At 38.6% G+C, this 20,051-nt stretch overlaps 1 non-coding gene across 1 annotated transcript; it reads right to left on the reverse strand.

Moving 5' to 3' along the window:
* Window positions 1-19,015: 19,015 nt before the first annotated feature.
* Window positions 19,016-19,119, reverse strand: LOC127745112 (small nucleolar RNA R71). Its single transcript, XR_008006308.1, has one exon. It is a non-coding gene; the product is annotated as a small nucleolar RNA R71 (small nucleolar RNA).
* Window positions 19,120-20,051: the final 932 nt, after the last annotated feature.

The raw sequence follows: 20,051 nt of genomic DNA on the forward strand, positions 1-20,051 counted from the left end.
AAGATAGAAAGAAGGTGGAGCTAAATGCCAAGGCTATAAATCTACTCAACTGTGCTATCAGCTTCGAGGAATACCGACGGGTATCACGATGCACAATAGCAAAGGAAATCTGGGACAAATTGCAAATCACTCATGAAGGAACCACCATTGTGAAGAAGACTCGGATAGACATGTTAAACAGAGAGTATGAAATGTTTACAATAAAGGAAGGAGAATCTATTGATGAACTGTTCGAACAGTTCAACACCATTGTTGTTGGCTTGGATGCTATGGGAATAACACATTCTGATTCTGTGCTTGTGAGAAGAGTGTTGAGATGTCTCACTAAAGAGTGGGAAACAAAAGTCTTAATTATTTCTGAGAGTAGTAGCCTTGATTCCATGACATGTGATGATTTGAGAGGAAACCTTTACTTTTGAAAACACTTATTTGAAAAAAGATTCAAAAAAGAAAAGAATTGCTTTTTCTTCTGTAACTAACCTCCTGGATGATGAATCCATTGATAACTCCTCTAAAAATGAATTTGTGTTGTTTGCCAAAAAATTCAGGAAAATGGTGAAGTTCAAAGGCAAAGGCAGCAGTTCAAGGAAAATGAAGAAAGACCTTAGCAAAGTAACTTGTTACAACTGCAAGGAAATGAGGCACTTCAAATCTGATTGTCCCAAGTTAAAGAAGGAAGAGAAGCAAAAAAGGGGAAAGAAGATGGATCTGATGGCATCATGGGAAGACTTGGAAAATGACTCAGACAGTGATGAAGAATCCGAGACCAAGTCACAGCCCTGTCTCATGGCAGATCATATAGATCAGGTAGTCTTTCATAACCCTAACACTGAAGACCTTCATCTTATGATAGATCACCTTTCTGAAAAAATAAGATGTTTTCTGCTTGATAATCAAGATCTTGAACAACAAATTATCATTCTTAAAGTTGAAAATAGTTTTCTCAAAGAAAAGCTAAGGGAGGCCGAAACTGCTTGTGATCTTGTTGAAGAAAATAAGCAGTTAAAAGCCCAACTTAGAAGTTGTGAAAGTAACCATTCTATTGTTGCATATGTAAATTGTTTTAAGGAGAATGAAGAGTTGCTGAAAAAGATTAAAAACCTAGAAAATGACTTAGCCAAGTTTACTCAAAGTTCTGAAAATTTAAATCAAATATTGGCTAGTCAAAAACCACTCTTTGATAAAGCTGGTTTGGATTTTATAAATCTGATGAGAAACCCTCTTTTAAAAATAGAGCCTCTTCTTCTAATGACACAAGGTTTCAAGATCCCACATACTTTAACAAAATAGCAACTCCAAGGTTTTGTAGGCTATGCAACCGAAACGGTCATTTTCTCATTCAATGTTTTTTTGGTGAAAGAATGATTGGTGATAAAGTTTACAAAGTTGTTTTTTATTACAATGGTTTGGGACATAGGAGATGGTTTAACGTGAAAGGATCCAAGAAGATTTGGATACCTAGGGTCACTTGAGCTCATTTTGTAGGTATGCCTAGCGTCCAAGAGGAAGAAAAATATGTGGTACATGGACAGCGGATGCTCAAGGCATATGACCGGAAAGACAACCTTCTTCATAAAACTTGATGAATATGATGGAGGACTTGTCACTTTCGGTGATGATGGTAAAGGAAAGATAGTGGCCGTTGGAAAAGTTGGTAAAAGCTTTTCATCTTGTATAAATGATGTTCTTCTTGTAAATGGTTTGAAACATAAATTACTTAGTGTAAGCCAATTGTGTGATTTAGGATTTGAAGTTATTTTTAGAAAGTTTGTGTGTTTGGTTATTTGTGAGAAAACTGGGGATATTCTTTTTGAAGCTAAAAGATGCAACAATGTTTATGGATTAACTCTTGAGGACTTGAAAGAACAAAATGTAACATGCTTTACCTCTTTTGAATCTGAAAAATGGCTATGGCATAGAAAGTTGGGTCATGCTAGCATGTACCAAATTTCTAAGCTAGTAAAGAAAAATCTGGTTAGAGGAATTCCCAAAATCAATTTTGATAAGGATCTTACTTGTGATGCTTGTCAATTAGGCAAACAAGTTAAATCCTCTTTTAAACCAAAAGATGGAATTTCAATCAAAAGGCCATTGGAGATGTTACACATTGATCTTTTTGGTCCAACAAGAACTCAAAGTTTAGGAGGTAAACACTATAGTTTGGTAGTGGTGGATGATTACTCTAGATTCGGTTGGGTACTTTTTCTTGCTCATAAAAATGATGCCTTTCATGCTTTCTCAACCCATTGCAAGAAAATTCAAAATGAAAAAGATTTAAAAGTGGCCCATTTGAGAAGTGAACACGGAAAAGAATTTGAAAACCAACACTTCGAAAAATTCTGTGATGACTTTGGAATTACTCATAATTTTTCATGCCCTAGAACACCTCAACAAAATGGGGTTGTTGAAAGAAAGAATAGAAGCCTTCAAGAGATGACTAGGGCTATGTTATGTGAGAATGAGGTTCCAAAGTTTCTATGGGCTGAAGTTGTAAATACAGCATGTTATATTTTGAATAGGACCATTATTAGAAAAGGGTTAAAGAAAACTCCTTATGAGCTATGGAAAGGAACCCCTCTAAATCTTAAGTATTTTCATTTTTTTGGATGCAAGTGTTTTGTGCTTAATAACAAAGAAAATCTTGGCAAATTTGAGCCAAAATCATATGAGGGCATGTTTGTTGGATACTACACTACTAGCAAAGCCTATAGAATTTACCTCAAAGATCATAGAACTATAGATGAATCCATACATGTTACTTTTTGTGATTCTAATTTAATTCCCAATACTGTTATAGATAATAATTCAGATTGTGAAGAAGCTGGAACAAGCAAAGAAAATCCCAAGTCTGTCCAAAATGAAGAATCTGCCAGTATAGTTTTGTCTCGTCAGAATGGAGGAGACATTTCCATTTTGTCTCCTGAGCCAGCAAGAGAAACTGAAACAGTGAGACCCATATGAGTTCATCAAAGCCCAACACCACAAAGGAAGCCTAGAGAATGGAAGTCTATGAGGGCTACCCTCATGACTTTATCATTGGAGATCCTTCTCAAGGTGTGACCACAAGATCCTCAACCAAAAGGCAATCCGAACCAAGCAATTTTGCACTCTTGTCAAAGTTGGAGCCCAACAATGTCAAACAAGCTCTTGAAGATCCATCATGGGTGAAAGCCATGCAAGAGGAGCTTGCTCAATTTGACAAGAATGAGGTTTGGACACTGGTGCACGAAATTGCAATCACACTTTTGCAATTCCGCACAACTAACCATTAAGTGCACTAGGTCGTCCAAGTAATACCTTACGTGAGTAAGGGTCGATCCCACGGAGATTGTCGGCTTGAAGCAAGCTATGGTTATCTTGTAACTCTTAGTCAGGATATCAATAATTCTCAGGTTTAATTGTGAAGAGTAAAAGAACATGAAATAAATACTTGTTTTGCAGTAATGGAGAACAGGTTGAGGTTTTGGAGATGCTCTATCTTCTGAATCTCTGCTTTCTTACTGTCTTCTTCTTCATACACGCAAGGCTCCTTCCATGGCAAGCTTTATGTAGGGTTTCACCGTTGTCAATGGCTACCTCCTATCCTCTCAGTGAAAATGTTCAACGCGCTCTGTCACAGCACGGCTATTCATCTGTCGGTTCTCGATCATGTCGGAATAGAATCCAGTGATTCTTTTGCGTCTGTCACTAACGCCCCACAATCGCGAGTTTGAAGCTTGTCACAGTCATTCAATCCCTGAATCCTACTCAGAATACCACAGACAAGGTTTAGACCTTCCGGATTCTCTTGAATGCCGCCATCAATTCTAGCTTATACCACGAGGATTTTGATTAAGGAATCCAAGAGATATTCACTCAATCTAAAGTAGAACGGAGGTGGTTGTCAGGCACACGTTCATAGGTGAGAATGATGATGAGTGTCACGGATCATCACATTCATCAAGTTGAGGAGCAAGTGATATCTTAGAATGGAAACAAGCGTGTTTGAATGAAAAACAGTATTAATTGCATTAATCCATCAAGACACAGCAGAGCTCCTTACCCCCAACCATGGGGTTTAGAGACTCATGCCGTAGAAGGTACAATATGAAACGTGTAAAGTGTCATGAGGTAAAGATACAATGTCAAAAGATCCTATTTATAGTGAACTAGTAACCTAGGATATACAGAAATGAGTAAATGACGTAAAAATCCACTTCCGGGGTCCACTTGGTGTGTGCTTGGGCTGAGCATTGAAGCTTTCATGTGTAGAGACTTTTCCTGGAGTTAAATGCCAGCTTTTGTGCCAGTTTGGGCATTTAACTCCAACTTTTGTGCCAGTTCCGGCGTTAAACGCCGGGAATTCCGAAGCTGATTTGCAACGCCGGTTTGGGCCATCAAATCTCGGGTAAAGTATAGACTATTATACATTGCTAGAAAGCCCAAGATGTCTACTTCCCGATGCAATTAAGAGCGCACCAATTGGACTTCTGTAGCTCCAGAAAATCTACTTTGAGTGCAGGGAAGTCAGAATCCAATAGCATCTGCAGTCCTTTTTCAGCCTCTGAATCAGATTTTTGCTCAGGTCCCTCAATTTCAGCCAAAAATTACCTGAAATCATAAAAAACACACAAACTCATAGTAAAACCCAGAAAAGTGAATTTTAAATAAAACTCATAAAAACATACTAAAAACTAACTAAAATGTACTAAAACCATACTAAAAACAGTGCCAAAAAGTGTATAAATTATCCGCTCATCAGACACTAGTACCTCATCCGGATGGTAAGAAAGTTACGGGTACTAAGTGGGTGTTTAAAAATAAACTTGGTGAGGATGGACAAGTTGTTCGTAACAAGGCTATATTAGTGGCCCAAGGTTACGATCAACAAGAGGGTATAAATTTTGATGAATCTTTTGCTCCGGTAGCTAGAATGGAAGCAATTAGGTTGCTTCTTGCCTATGCTGCCCATAAGGGTTTTAAAATGTTTCAAATGGATGTTAAATGTACCTTCCTTAATGGCTTTATTGATAGAGAAGTGTATGTGCCTCAACCCCCCGGTTTTGAACATAATAATTTTCCAAATCATGTTTTTAAACTCTCTAAGGCTCTTTATGGCCTTAAGCAAGCTCCAAGGGCTTGGTATTTAAGGCTTAGTGCCTTCCTATTAGAAAATCAATTTCAAAGGGATACCATGGACACAACTTTATTCATTAAAGCATCTAATGATGATATTCTCCTAGTTCAAGTTTATGTGGATGACATTGTGTTTGGATCGGCCAATGAGTCCTTGTGAGAAGAGTTTGGAAAACTCATGACTAGTGAGTTTGAGATGAGTTTAATGGGAGAGCTTATTTTCTTTCTTGGCCTCCAAATTAAATAAACTCCTAGTGGTACCTTTATTCACCAAGGAAAGTATGCAAAAGAACTTATCCAAAAGTTTGGCCTAGAAAACTCTAAACCAATGGAAACACCAATGCATCCAAACACTAAACTTGAAAAGGATGATGATGGCAAAGATGTGGATGAAACACGGTATAGAGGAATGATTGGTTCACTAATGTATCTTACCTCCTCTAGACCAGATATTGTTCAAAGTGTGGGTGTATGTTCAAGGTTTCAATCTCACCCAAAGGAATCCCACCTTTCGGCTGTTAAGCGCATCATTAGATACATTAAGGGAACTAGTGATTATGAATCATGGTATCCAAAATCTGATGATTTTTGTGCAGTAGGGTTTTGTGATGCAGATTATGCGGGAGATAGAGTGGATAGACGAAGTACATCCGGCATATGTTACTTTCTTGGAAGCTCACTTAACATGTGGTCAAGCAAAAAACAAGCAACCGTAGCCCTATCCACAGCTGAAGTTGAATATATCTCTGGATCTGCATGTTGCTCACAATTAATTTGGTTAAAAACGCAGTTGGAAGATTACAAATTAAAGATCAATAGTATACCATTATTTTGTGATAACATGAGTGCTATAAATATTTCAAAAAATCCTGTTTTGCACTCAAGAACAAAGCACATTGAGATCAAATATCATTTTATTAGAGAACATGTGCAAAAGGGTACTATTGATATTCAATTTGTAAAATCTAAAGACCAACTTGCTGACATTTTTACAAAACTCATCTGTGAAGACAGATTCTGTTCATTAAGAAAAAGCTTGGGAATGATTGATCTTGTTTCTGTTGATAATTTGTGAAATTTTGATTCTGTTCAGTTTTGTCTCGTAGGAATGGACGAGATAAAAATAAGAGTGATGGAAGGACTGTGATCAAGGGGGAGGCTGCGCAGAATTTAATTTTCGTGGGCCATACCAAACTTCTTTGACCCCACCATGACCGTTTTGTTAGTTCCTCATTTTTTGAAAATCACAATCTCCTTGTGGTCTTATCAAATCTTGTTGAAAGAAGCATAGTGTCAAATCAAATCTTTCCTTTCAACTAATCCCTTGATTTAAGGAAACCACTTTTTCAAACTCTTGGAAACTACCCTGATTAATAACCGCGCCATTGTTGGTCATTAACTTCCTCCACTATCTCTTTCCCATCAGCATTTAATGCTTCTCTAACCTTCCTTCACTCACCTCAACCTTCGACATTCTCTTTAACTTACATATCCACTCCACTTCTTCATCTTCTCTTTCATTTCCAACCAAACAGACCGAAACCATGCACACTAAGGTGATTGCTCACAAAAGTTCAAGAAAAATTGGGAAGAACAAAGAGCCAAGCATTGAAGTAGAGGAAGAATCACTCACTTCCACCATTCCATTGCCGTCGCACTCATCACCAAAAAGAACCACACCTGAAAGTAGTGCTCAGAAGTCTTAAGGGTTTGTCTTGGATAACACCAAGGAGCCAACAAACTTGGAGACATGGGATTTCAAGAAAAAGCTCCAAAAATCACATTCTCACTATGATCCGTCTAGGTTCGACTCTTGTGCATCCTATGAATTCCACAATACAGTTCTGGAAAAACATCATCTCTGTGCTACTTACCTCGTCGATCTTAATTCACTCACCAACAAAGGAATCCATATCTCTTCTCTGTTTGATAACCTTCAATGGACACCACTGCTCCACATCCAAAAACCGGTTTACCTCGGTTTAGTCCGTGAGTTTTATGCCAATATGCGACTAATAGATGGCATCATTCATTCCTATGTGAAGGGAGCTCACATAATCCTTGATACTGCAACCCTCGGAAGGGTTCTAGGCTACAAAGAAAAGGGACCAAGGGCATACATGTCCAAGAAATGGAATTTACAGGTTGGGATCACTTACCAGATGGCTTTAGATCAAACCCGTGAAAGTCTCTCTAGAATGGATGGCACGAATCCAACTCTAAAGGAACTTGGTCCAGATAAGACAATTCTTCTTTACAAACTCATATCTCATGTTCTCATACCAAAAAGTGGTTCACGCCACCGGGTAACAGTTTCTGACTTTCTTGTTCTTTTTGCTCTTGTTACTTCTTCTCAAATCTCCTTTGTATACCTTATGATAAGGCATATGTGGAAATCTGTAAAGAATACCAAAAAGGCTAGTCTCCCATATGGTATGTTTCTCACTAACATTTTTGAGTATTTTGGAGTTGATTTAACAAATGAAGCTGTTGAGAATAAGGTTTCAGTCATTAGGGGAGGATGAGTTACAAAGAGGATGATGCTGAAAAATCTTGAGGACAAGCTAGGAGTTGGTAGTGAAGAAGGCGTTGAAGAATCTGATTTTAATCCCTCTGATGATTAATTACTCTTTTCTTTATTTTGATATTGGCATACTTAGGCTCAATTTGATACTTTGTTTTGTTAGGTTGGATACTGTTGGTACTATAACTCTATGGTACTCTGTGGATACTTTTGTGTTATATTTTGCATACTCTATTTGTTATATCAAAATTTTTTTTGCAGGTGCCCCTTTGATGACAAAAGGGGGAGAAAGTGTGCTGAAAATAGAAACTGGAAAACAGGGGATGAAACTCTCCTTGAGAAGTTCATGATCACCCCTGTTGATGCTGGATAATGCATATTAATAATGCATTTGGTTTATGATGTTTGATAATGCATTTGTTCTGATTATATGGCTGATTATATGGCTGCTTGGTTGTTAATTGGTTATTAACATGTATTCTTGTGATAGTTTTATCCTGATGAATATGCTTGCTACTAGTGGAATAGGAATACTCTTATTCATCTTGGTAAACATGTTTGCTTAATACTCTATTTTTGGCAGTTCCTTTAAAGCATTGGGTATGAAAATAAATGTTAAAAATTACTATGATCATGCTGTGATTAAAATTATTTTCTTACCATAAGTATGTTGCTTTGATTTAAATGGAAAATATTTTAAACATCAATTTATTTTCAAAAGAATTTTTTGGTTGATCATAGTTTGAGCATAAAATCAATTTATGATAACAAATGAGTTTTGATTATCAATCCAACTTTACTCATAAATCAAGCATTCAACATTTCAAAATTAATATGTTGAATAACATTGTTATTTTAAGCTTGATTAAAAATTGTTACTGGTTAGTGCTTCCCTTGGTAAAAACAGCATATATCAAGGGGGAGCCATGTGACAATTTGAAAGAGAAATTCAAATATTCAAAGGGAGTACTCTTTACTCTAATCTTTAAAATTTCTTTCCATTTCAATTTTAATAATGTTTGTCATCAAGGGGGAGATTGACGAGTTTGGAAAACTCTAATTTAATTTTGATGATGAACAAACATTATTGAAATAATTAATTAAAAAATTATTAATTTGATTTTCATTTAACATATGTTAATTAATAATTTTGTGATGCAGGTTTTTAATATGGGCCGAAAATAAAAGAAAAAATTGCAAGCCCAAGTGTTTTATAAATACATTCAGCATTGATGCAAAAATGTTTTGTTTGTTGTGGCAGAATTATTATTCTTGTTATTGGGCCAGAATTTGTGATACAAGCCCAATTAAAACTCATGCTCCAAGACCATTAAAGTTGGTCCGAAACCAATCTTGAGAAGAAAGCAAAAGTTTTGCTTCATGCTTCCAACGGATTCTTTTAATCAAGTGATGGAATTCAAAATTTATCAAGAAGAGTTAATACTTGTATTGGAAACATGAGAGAGATTATACAATTGATTTGATGGCTCATTAATGCTACACACCACCAAGAAAGAAAGAGGAGTAGGAATTAATTCAGCTTGTTTTACTTTATTCAAATCCATTACATGCTTTTATTTCTACTTTATCTTCTCTCTCATTTCTTCTCTCATTTTCGGTCACTTCCATCACAGCAACCATGGAAACTTTTGCAAGCTATCAAGATGAAGTTAGGAGCAAGCTAAAGACCATCACAATGATGGCAAGAAAATATAAAGTATGCTGTGGCTAAGATTTTTTCACTTATAGTAAGATATGGTGATAAGATCTTGGCTTCTTCAAACCAAAAATAGTTGAAGAAGATTTTGGCCAACAAGGAGAAGATCCTTGGAGGGATGGCTTGTCTCTGATTCTGCTCATCCACCACATGAAGTAGCTAGGGTGGCTACGTGATGGAAGAGGCAGAGACTGGAGCAAATGAAGCCATCATCATCATGAAGCATCAAGGGCCAGAAATTCATCTTGGAGAGCAAGCCAAGGATGGAGCACTCAGATTGATGAAGACTGATGACCAAGGAAGAACTAGAGGCATTTGCATGTTGGGTTTTGCTTGGGTTACCTTTTCTCTCTCTCTGGCCGAACTGGTTTTGTGTGAAGGAAAAGAAGTTAAGCTTGGTTTTTATTTCAACTGTGGAGGCTTCCCCCTTCTATAAAAAGGGTGAACAGCCACGGTTTGATTCAAGGAGTTAGAAGTAAGTAGTGAGAGTGAAAGGCACAAAATTCTCATAGCTACCTAAGCTTACAGATTTTCTTTTCCTTCAATGTATTCTGTTTTGTAATTTTTCTGTTTAATTTTGTCATGTCTTGAGTCTCATGGAAAAAGGCAAACAGTGAGGTTTGTATGAAAAAGCCATAGAGCGAAAAAAGGCAGAGAGTGCAAAATTAAAAGAAAAAGCCATAGATGTCCTTAGAGTTCCTTTGTTCATCTATGTTGTGTTTCATGATTCTGTGGGAATCCCCTTGTAAGTTGAGTTAGCACTTTACAGTCTGTAATCAAGAAGATTATAGTGAAATTCCATCATTGTTGTGATGGAGACTAGATGTAGGCTGCACTGCACTGAGCAGCTGAACCAGGATATATCTGGGTGTAATTTTCTCTCTCTTCTACTCCATTTCTGTTTCTACTTCACAGGAGATAAAACTAAAAATATCTCGTGCCAAGTGACGAGACAAAAAGAAAAGTCTCGTGGCTAGGGATGAGACAAAAATCAAAAGAGTCTCCTCAAAGACCAGCAAGTGTAATCAAGCAAAAAGGGGGCCTTGCTGAATCAGTGTTCGGTGACACTGTCTCAGCTGCATCCTAATAATTGGGCGGTCATCCGATGTTTTGATTTAGTTTGTGATTACTTGAAGGTCTCGAATATTTATATTTCTTCCTATGCACCCTTCCAACCAAAGAGGAAAAGCATAAGAAAGGTTATGTATCTTTTTTAACTCAGCCGAATCGATAGATCTTCGGGTTGATTGAGGATTTCTTCCACGTTTTTAAGGAGGAATACTTCAAGATCCGACCTGCTCGGGGGCACCATCATTTCTGGCTGACCCTCGAGGGGTAACATCGTTTTGTTACGTATTAGAATTTCGGCGCCAGTGCGTCGTATTCAACTCGGATTACAAATAAGGGTTTGTCTTTTGGGAACAAAGATATCGCCGATGTTTTGTTGTCGATTTTTGAGGATAGGTCGTTAAACCCTCGAAACATAATGGGAGACCCAGTGGCGAGCTGAACTTATGTTAGTGGGTTTTGTTTATGTTTTTGTTTCTTTTCCCTTTATCGCCAAGTTTGTAACTTTACTGAAAAAGTTTTTCTATCCTTTTTCAATTGAGATGGCTCGAGGCTTGACCACGCTTGCTCGGTTGAAGGCTGCTATGGCCTGAGATGTTGGGAGCGAGGGGGGTGAGGCTTCACCATCGACCCCTCAGTCCGTGACTCAGTCAGATTCTCGCACGATTTCTCAGGAGGTGATTGCTATTGGGGCTGCCAGAGCCGGGGTTGAGGCAGAAGTAGAGGTTGTAGAAGGTCCAATTTCTGAGGCTAGCAGGAAGCAGAAAGGGAACATTGAGGATAGTTCGGGGGAGAACTTGGAGGAGGATAGATCTGTGCCTTCCGTGATGGACCGGAGTTCGATGCTCTGAGTTTTATTGATCAGCATCTCCTGCCGGGTACCGAGAAATTTTTCATGCTCGTCTGAAGGTCGTGAAGGATGCCGAGGATGCTGGCTCGGAATTTCTTCGTCTTTCTGAGTTAGAGACCTCACTTCGTTTTCAGTTGGCTCGAGACCAGAAGCGGGCAGTCGATGCTGAATCGAGGGTTGCTACCATGCTTGCTGAGGCAGAGTTATTGAAGGCTGAGATGGCCAAGTTGAAGAAGGAGAACAAGAGACTACTTACAAATTCCAAGGATGCGATCTTAGCCATGGAAGAGCCGCTGATGGCTCAGGTTCGGGTGCTAGCCCCTGATGCTGATGTGCCCATCCTGGGGGCATTCAAAGCCGTGAGAGATGAGGAGATCGTGGACTTGGAATGACTTTTGATATTTTTATGAAAAAATTTTCTAAGTTTGTAAGCCGCTTTGGCATAACAATTTCCTTTGTAATTCGTTTGATTAGTGTGCGTGTTTTTACTTTTGCGAACAATTTTCTTAAGTTGTCATGCCATTTTCTTGGCGAAGTTTGAATTGCTCTTAGGTGGCCTTTTGGTGCGCTATTTGCGTAGTTATGAATAGTGGGCCTCTTGGTGGCTGTTATGAGCATACTTGTGTTTATTTTAGGATATCCATTTGTATTGGTCTCAGGGATGATTAGGCCTTGGGGTAGCCGTTTATTTATTCTGTTTGTGTTGTTGGTTTGGTGAGAATGTAGGAGAAATGTTTTTGAAAAGAAAATGTATGAATGATTTTTATTAAGGGTTGGGCATCGTTAAAACCTTCTGTTGTGGGTAGGAAAGTGTGCCCGACAAAGAGAACAGAAATAATGATAAATGGAAAATGAAAAAATAAAGGAAGATCATAAAAATTGAAAAATAACTTTAATCTTGCTAAAGGTATCAGCTCGATCGTGCATTCTTATGTGTAGTAGCATTGTATATTCGCTGTATTCCATGACTTTAGTAACTCGGTCCCGTTGAGTGTTCGAGCTTATAGGCTCCTTTCCCAATTTCGATCTTAATCCGGTAGGGACCCTCCTAGTTAGGTGTGAGCTTTCCTTCTCCCAGAGTGGGGGACCGATATCATTGCGTCGTAAGATGAGATCTCTTGGTTTGAAGTCCTGTTTTACCATGCCGCGGTTGTAGCTTAGGCTTATCCTTTGTTTCAGGGCTAGTTTTCATATGTGTGCTATGATCAGGACTTCATCCGCGGAGTCGCGCTCTGCACCCTCATCATGTCTTCCTACATTTTTCCATGGGCTAGGATCCCCGACCTTTATCGGAATAACGGCCTCTAGGCTGTATGTGAGTCGAAAGGGGGTCTCCCCGGTTGAGATTTTAGGGGATTTTCGGTACGACAAGACAATAGATCTGAGCTCGTCAGCCCAGAGGCCCTTGGCTTTGTCTAGTCATTTCTTAAGGCCTTTTGCAATGATTTTGTTGGCCGCTTCTACTTGGCCATTGGTTTGCTGATGTTCCACCGACCTGAACTGTTGTGAGATGCTAATTCTTTCTAGAAACTCCTTAAACTATTTTTCTGTAAACTGGGTTCCATTGTTTGAGATTATAATCTCGGGGATCCCGAAATAGGTTATAACTTTTCTGAAGAAGAATTTTCTGCATTGAGTAGCCGTGATGGTTGCTAGTGCCTCAGCATCGATCCACTTTGTATAATAATTGATGGCAACTATAAGTTATCTGAGTTGCCTTTGGGCCATGGGGAAGGGTCCCACTAGGTCGATTCCCCAGGTTACGAAGGGCCAACCTACCGTTAATGTGGTAAGCCGATGAGGGGTGACCTAGTGAAAGTCGGCATGGACTTGGCATTTCTGGCAGCTTTTGATCAATTGGAGAGAGTTGCTAACGATGGTGGACCAAAAATACCCAACACGAATCATTTTTTGGGCTAGGGTTTGGCCCTCGACGTGGTGGCCATAGCATCCCTCATGAATCTCACGAAGTATGTAGTCTATGTCGGGCTCTATGCACTTAAGGAGGGATTGGGATAATCCCCGTTTTTACAGTTGCCCTGCGATTGTGATATACTTCGTGGCTCCCCGCTTTAGGCGCTTAGCCTCCTTCGGATCCTCGAGTAGGCTACCATCGGTGAGGTATCGTAGGATTGGAAAAGTCCAGGAAAGCTGATTTGATATGGTGAGGTTTGCCATAGTTGTGGCTATGACGGATGGTGTCTTGATGACCTCTTGGATTAGTCATCGGTTTGCTGAAACCGTCTTGGTACTTGCCAGCTTAGAGAGCAGGTTGGCCCTCGCGCTCCGCTCGCTAGGAATGTGTCGGATGGTCATCTCGTCAAACTTGAAGGTTAGTTCCTTGACTTTGGAAAAGTATTACTACAGCATGAGGTCTCGTGTTTTGTAGTCGCCATTTATTTGGGAGCTAACTACCTTGGTGTCGCTGCAGACTTCTAGTGTTTTTGCCTCGACTTTTTTGGCTAGGGACAATCTAGCCAAGAGCACTTCGTATTTGGTTTGGTTGTTAGAGATTGAAAACTTGTACCAAATGGACTATTCGATAGTGAACCCATTCTCACTTTCCAGTATTTTTCCTGCTTTTCCCGGCCTGGTGTTTGACGATCCATTGACGTGGAGATTCCATGGTTCTGGGGTTTCACTTCCCGGGATCATTAGGCAATGAAATCTATCACGGCCTGAGCCTTGATTTGCGTTCTTGGGTTCGAATCCGATCTCATATTGAGATAACTCGACTGACCAAGCAAGCATCCGTCCTGTCAAGTCCAGTTTCTGTAGCACTTTCCTAATAGCCTGTCCGTTTGAATCGTGATGGGGTGCTTTGGAAGTATTGCCCAAGGCGTCAAGATGCCATGAGTAGTGTATAGGCGAGTTTTTTGAGTCTCGAGTAGCGCGCCTCAGCGTTTTGGAGGACCTTACTTATGAAGTATACTGGGCTTTGTGTCTTTTGTCCGTTTTCTCAATCGGACGAGCACTGCTGCTAGTGCTTTTTCCATTATTGATAGGTAGAGGTATAGCGTCTCTCCCGTTCTAGATTTTGAGAGTATGGGAGGCTCCGCTAACACTTTTCTTGAAGTGTTGGAAGGCTTCTTCACACTCGGGTTCCCACTTGAAACTAATGCCCTTCTTCATGGGTTTGAATAAAGGAATGGCCTTTTGAGCCGAGGCAACGAGAAACTATGAAAAGGAGGGGAGCCGCCTGGTCAATCTTTGGATGTCCTTGATCTTTGTCGAGCGATTCATCTCAAGGATGACCCTACATTTTTTCGGGTTTGCCTCTACTCCCCGTTGTATGATCATGAAGCCAAGGAATTTCCCGGCTCCCATCCCGAAAGTGCACTTTGTCAGGTTGAGGTGCATTTGGTGCTTCCTTAGAATGTCTAGTATGAGTTTGAGATTGTCGATGAGCTCATCGCCTTTCTCCATTTTGGTGAGCATGTTGTTGATATAGACCTCTAGCTTGGTCCTCGAGAGGTCTTTGAAGATCTTCATGGCAAGTCTTTGATATGTGGCCTCGGTATTTTTTGGTCCGAAGGGCATGACTATGTAGCAATACGTGTCCTCGGGAGTTACAAAGCCATTTTCTCCTCATCTGGTTTGTGCATGGGTATTTGGTTGTATCCTAAGTAAGCATCCATGAAGGTGAGGTACTGATGTCCCGACGTGGCATCCACTAGTCCATCGATGTTTGCAAGGGAAAAGGCATCCTTTGGACAAGCTTTGTTCAGGTCTGTGTAATTGATGCACATTCACTATTTACCGATTGCCTTTTTGACTAGCACAGCATTGGCTAACTAGGTCACATAGGGTAATTCCTAGATGAAGCCTGCTTCGAACAAGCCTCTGACCAACTTCTTGACTCCTGTCGCCAGTTCTGTGGACATTTTCCTCCTTTTTTAGGCTATTGGCTTGACTTTTGGGTCCACATATAGCCGGTGAGACATCAATTTTGGGTTTATACCTAGCATGTCAGCTAAGGTAAACACGAAGAGGTTTTTGTTCTTCTTTAAGCGTTCCATGAGTTCGCTTTTTAAGCCGAAGGGTAGATTATTGTTGATGAAGGTGAATTTGTCTATGGTCTACCTATCTGTAGTTTTTCCAAATCTCCCTCGGCCTCCGATCTGGGTTGATCATCTTGCTGAGTGTCTAGATCGGTGAGGAAGATTCTTGCCGGATCTCAGGATCTCTCTCAGTGCATATTTTTGATCTTGTTGTTTATGAATGTTAAAATTGTTGGCTCTTGAAAGAATGATGAAAAAGAAAAATGTTATTGAGGATCTGAATAATCATAAAATTGATTCTTGAAGCAAGAAAAAGCAGTGAAGAACAAAGCTTGCGAAAAAAATGGCGAAAAAAATAGAGAAAGAAAAAGAAAAAGCAAGCAGAAAAAGCCAATAGCCCTTAAAACCAAAAGGCAAGGGTAAAAAGGATCCAAGGCTTTGAGCATCAATGGATAGGAGGGCCCAAGGAAATAAAATCCAGGCCTAAGCGGCTAAATCAAGCTGTCCCTAACCATATGCTTGTGGCATGCAGTTCCAAGTGAAAAGCCTGAAACTGAGTGGTTAAAGTCGTGATCCAAAGCAAAAAGAGTGTGCTTAAGAGCTCTGGACACCTCTAACTGGGGACTTTAGCAAAGTTTCAAAGGATAAAGTGAGATGCCAAAACTGTTCAGAAGCAAAAAGCTATAAGTCCCGCTCATCTAATTAGAACTAATATTCACTGATAATTTGGGATTTATAGTATATTCTCTTCTTTTTATCCTATTTGATTTTCAGTTGCTTGGGGACAACCAACAATTTAAGTTTGGTGTTGTGATGAGCAGATAATTTATACGCTTTTTAGCATTGTTTTTAGGTAGTTTTTAGTAGGATCTAGCTACTTTTAGGGATGTTTTTATTAGTTTTTATGCAAAATTCACATTTCTGGACTTTACTATGATTTTGTGTGTTTTTCTGTGATTTCAGGTATTTTCTGGCTGAAATTGAGGGACCTGAGCAAAAATCTGATAGGAGACTGACAAAGGACTGCTGATGCTGTTGGATTCTCACCTATGAACGCGTGCCTGACAACCACTTCCATTCTACCTTAGTTCGAGCGCGTATCTCTTGGATTCCTTAATCAGAATCTTCGTGGTATAAGCTAGAATCCATTGGCAGCCATTCTTGAGAATCCGGAAAGTCTAAACCTTGTCTGTGGTATTCCGAGTAGGATTCTGGGATTGAATGACTGTGACGAGCTTCAAACTCGCGATTGTTGGGTGTAGTGACAGATGCAAAAGAATCACTGTATTCTATTCTGACATGATCGAGAACCGACAGATGATTAGCCATGCTGTGACAGAGCATTTGGACCATTTTCACTGAGAGGATGGGAAGTAGCCATTGACAACGGTGATGCCCTACATACAGCTTGCCATGGAAAGGAGTATGAAGGATTGGACGAAAGCAGTAGGAAAGCAGAGATTCAGAAGGAATATAGTATCTCCATACACTTATCTGAAATTCCCACCAATGATTTACATAAGTATCCCTATCTTTATTCTATGCTTTATGTATCTTTATATTCGAAAACCATTATAACCATTTGAATCCGCCTAACTGAGATTTATAAGATGACCATAGCTTGCTTCATACAAACAATCTCCGTGGGACCGACCCTTACTCACGTAAGGTATTACTTGGACGACCTAGTGCACTTGCTGGTTAGTTGTGCGAAGTTGTGACAAAGTGTGATTCACGTTTGAGAGCTCCAAGTCTATTGGCGCCATTGTTGATGATCACAATTTACGTGCACCAAGTTTTTGGCGCCGTTGCCGGGGATTGTTTGAGTTTGGACAACTGACGGTTCATCTTGTTGCTCAGATTATGTAATTTTCTTTTCAAAAAGTTTTCAAAAATCTTTCAAAAAATTTTTATTTGTTTTCGTTTTTCCAAAAAGAAATTTTCGAAAAATCCAAAAACATTAATAAAATCATAAAAACCAAAAATAATTTTGTGTTTCTTGTTTGAGTCTAGTGTCAATTTTTAAGTTTGGTGTCAATTGCATGTTTTTAAAATTTATGCATTTTTCGAAAATTCATGCATGTGTTCTTCATGATCTTCAAGTTGTTCTTGATAAGTCTTCTTGTTTGATCTCCATATTTTCTTGTTTTGTGTCTTTTGTTGTTTTTCATATGTATTTTTGCATTCATAGTGTCTAAGCATTGAAAATTTCTAAGTTTGGTGTCTTGCATATTTTTCTTTTCTTGAAAATTTTCAAAAATAAGTCTTGATGTTCATCTTGATCTTCAAAGTGTTCTTGGTGTTCATCTTGACATTCATAGTGTTCTTGCATGCATCATGTATTTTGATTCATAATTTTCATGTTGTGGGTCATTTTTGTGTTTTTCTCTCTCTTAAAAAAATTCAAAAATAAAAAATATCTTTTCCTTATTTTACTCATAAATTTCGAAATCTTTGGGTTGACTTAGTCAAAAATTTTTAAAATTAGTTATTTCTTGTTAGTCAAGTCAAGATTTCATTTTTAAAAATCCTATCTTTCCAAAATCTTTTTCAAAAATCAAATCTTTTTATTATTTTTCGAAATTTTTCTCAGTTGAGTTTCAAAATCTTTTTCTTAATTTCATTTCAAAATTTCGAAAACTTTACTAACAATTAATGTGATTGATTCAAAAATTTGAAGTTTGTTACTTTCTTATTAAGAAAGGTTCAATCTTTAAATTCTAGAATCATATCTTTTAGTTTCTTGTTAGTCAAGTAATCAATTTTAATTTTAAAAATCAAATCTTTTCCAAAATATCTTTCTCAATCATATCTTTTCAAAATATCTTTCTCAAATCATATCTTTTTCAAAATCAATTTCAAAATCTTTTCTAACTTCTTATCTTTTCAAAATTGATTTTCAAAATCTTTTTCAACTAACTAATTGTTTCAAATTTTAATTTTAATTGTATTTCTTTTCTTAATTTTCGAAAATCACTAACTATTTTTTTCAAAAAACAATTTTCGAAATTCTCTCCCTCTCATTTTTTTCTATTTATTTATTTATTTACTAACACTTCTCTTCATCTTAAAATTTGAACCCTCTCTTCCCTTCTGTGTTCGAATTTTCCCTTCTTCTTCTATTATTTTCTTCTTCTACTTACATAAAGGAATCTCTCTACTGTGGTAAAGAGGATCCCTATTATTATTTTCTATTCCCTTCTTTTTCATATGAACAGGAGCAAGGACAAGAACATTCTTGTTGAAGCAGACCCTGAACTTGAAAGGACTCTAAAGAAGAAACTAAGATAAGCTAAAATACAACAATCCAGAGACAACCTTACAGAAATTTTCGAAAAAGAAGAGGAGATGGCAGCCGAAATTAATGACAACAACAATAATGCAAGGAGGATGCTTGGTGATTATATTACACCTATTTCCAATTTTTATGGAAGAAGCATCTCAATCCCTGCCATTGGAGCAAACAATTTTGAGCTGAAGCCTCAACTAGTTGCTCTAATATAACAGAACTGTAAGTTTCATGGACTCCCTATCAGTTTTTAACTAAATTCTTGTAGATATGTGATACTGTTAAGACTAATGGAGTAGATCCTGAAGTCTACAGGCTCATGCTTTTCCCATTTACTGTAAAAGACAGGGCTAGAACATGGTTGGACTCACAACCTAAAGATAGCCTGGACTCTTGGGATAAGCTGGTCACGGCCTTCTTGGCCAAGTTCTTTCCTCCTCAAAAGCTGAGCAAGCTTAGAGTGGATGTTCAGACCTTCAAGCAAAAAGATGGTGAATCCCTCTATGAAGCTTGAGAAAGATACAAGCAGTTGACCAAAAAGTGTCCTTTTGGCATGCTTTCAGAGTGGACCATTTTAGATATATTCTATGATGGTCTATCTGAGCTTTCTAAGATGTCACTGGACCATTCTGCAGGTGGATCCATTCACCTAAAGAAAATGCCTGCAGAAGCTCAAGAACTCATTGACATGGTTGTAAATAACCAATTCATGTACACCTCTGAGAGAAATCCTGTGAGTAATGGGACGCCTTAGAAAAGGGGAGTTCTTAAAATTGATGCTCTAAATGCCATATTGGCTCAGAACAAAATGTTGACTTAGCAAGTCAACATGATTTCTCAGAGTCTAAATGGATGGCAAAATGCATCCAATAGTACTAAAGAGGCATCTTCTGAAGAAGACGCTTATGATCCTGAGAACCCTGCAATGGCAGAGGTGAATTATATGGGTGAACCCTATGGGAACACCTATAATTCCTCATGGAGAAATCATTTAAATTTCTTATGGAAGGATCAACAAAAGCCTCAACAAGGCTTTTAATAATGGTGGAAGAAACAGGCTTAGCAATAGCAAGCCTTTTCCATCATCTTCTCAGCAACAGACAGAGAATTCTGAGCAGAGCCCCTATAGCTTAGCAAACATAGTCTCTGATCTATCTAAGGCCACTTTAAGTTTCATGAATGACACAAGGTCCTCCATTAGAAACTTGGAGGCACAAGTGGGTCAGCTGAGTAAGAAAATCACTGAAACTCCTCCTAGTACTCTCCCAAGCAATACAGAAGAGAATCCGAAAAGAGGGTGCAAGGCCATTGATATAATTAATATGGCCAAATGCATAAAGGAGGAGAAGGACGTAAATCCCAGTAAGGAAGACTTCCTGGGACGTCCTCTGAACAAAAAGGAGTTCCAAACTGAGGAACCTAAGGAATCTGAGGCTCACCTAGAGACCATAGAGATTCTATTGAACCTCCTTTTACCATTCATGAGC

This window comes from Arachis duranensis, chromosome 2 (genome assembly GCF_000817695.3).
Source record: "Arachis duranensis cultivar V14167 chromosome 2, aradu.V14167.gnm2.J7QH, whole genome shotgun sequence".
In the NCBI taxonomy this organism is placed as follows: Eukaryota; Viridiplantae; Streptophyta; class Magnoliopsida; order Fabales; family Fabaceae; genus Arachis; species Arachis duranensis.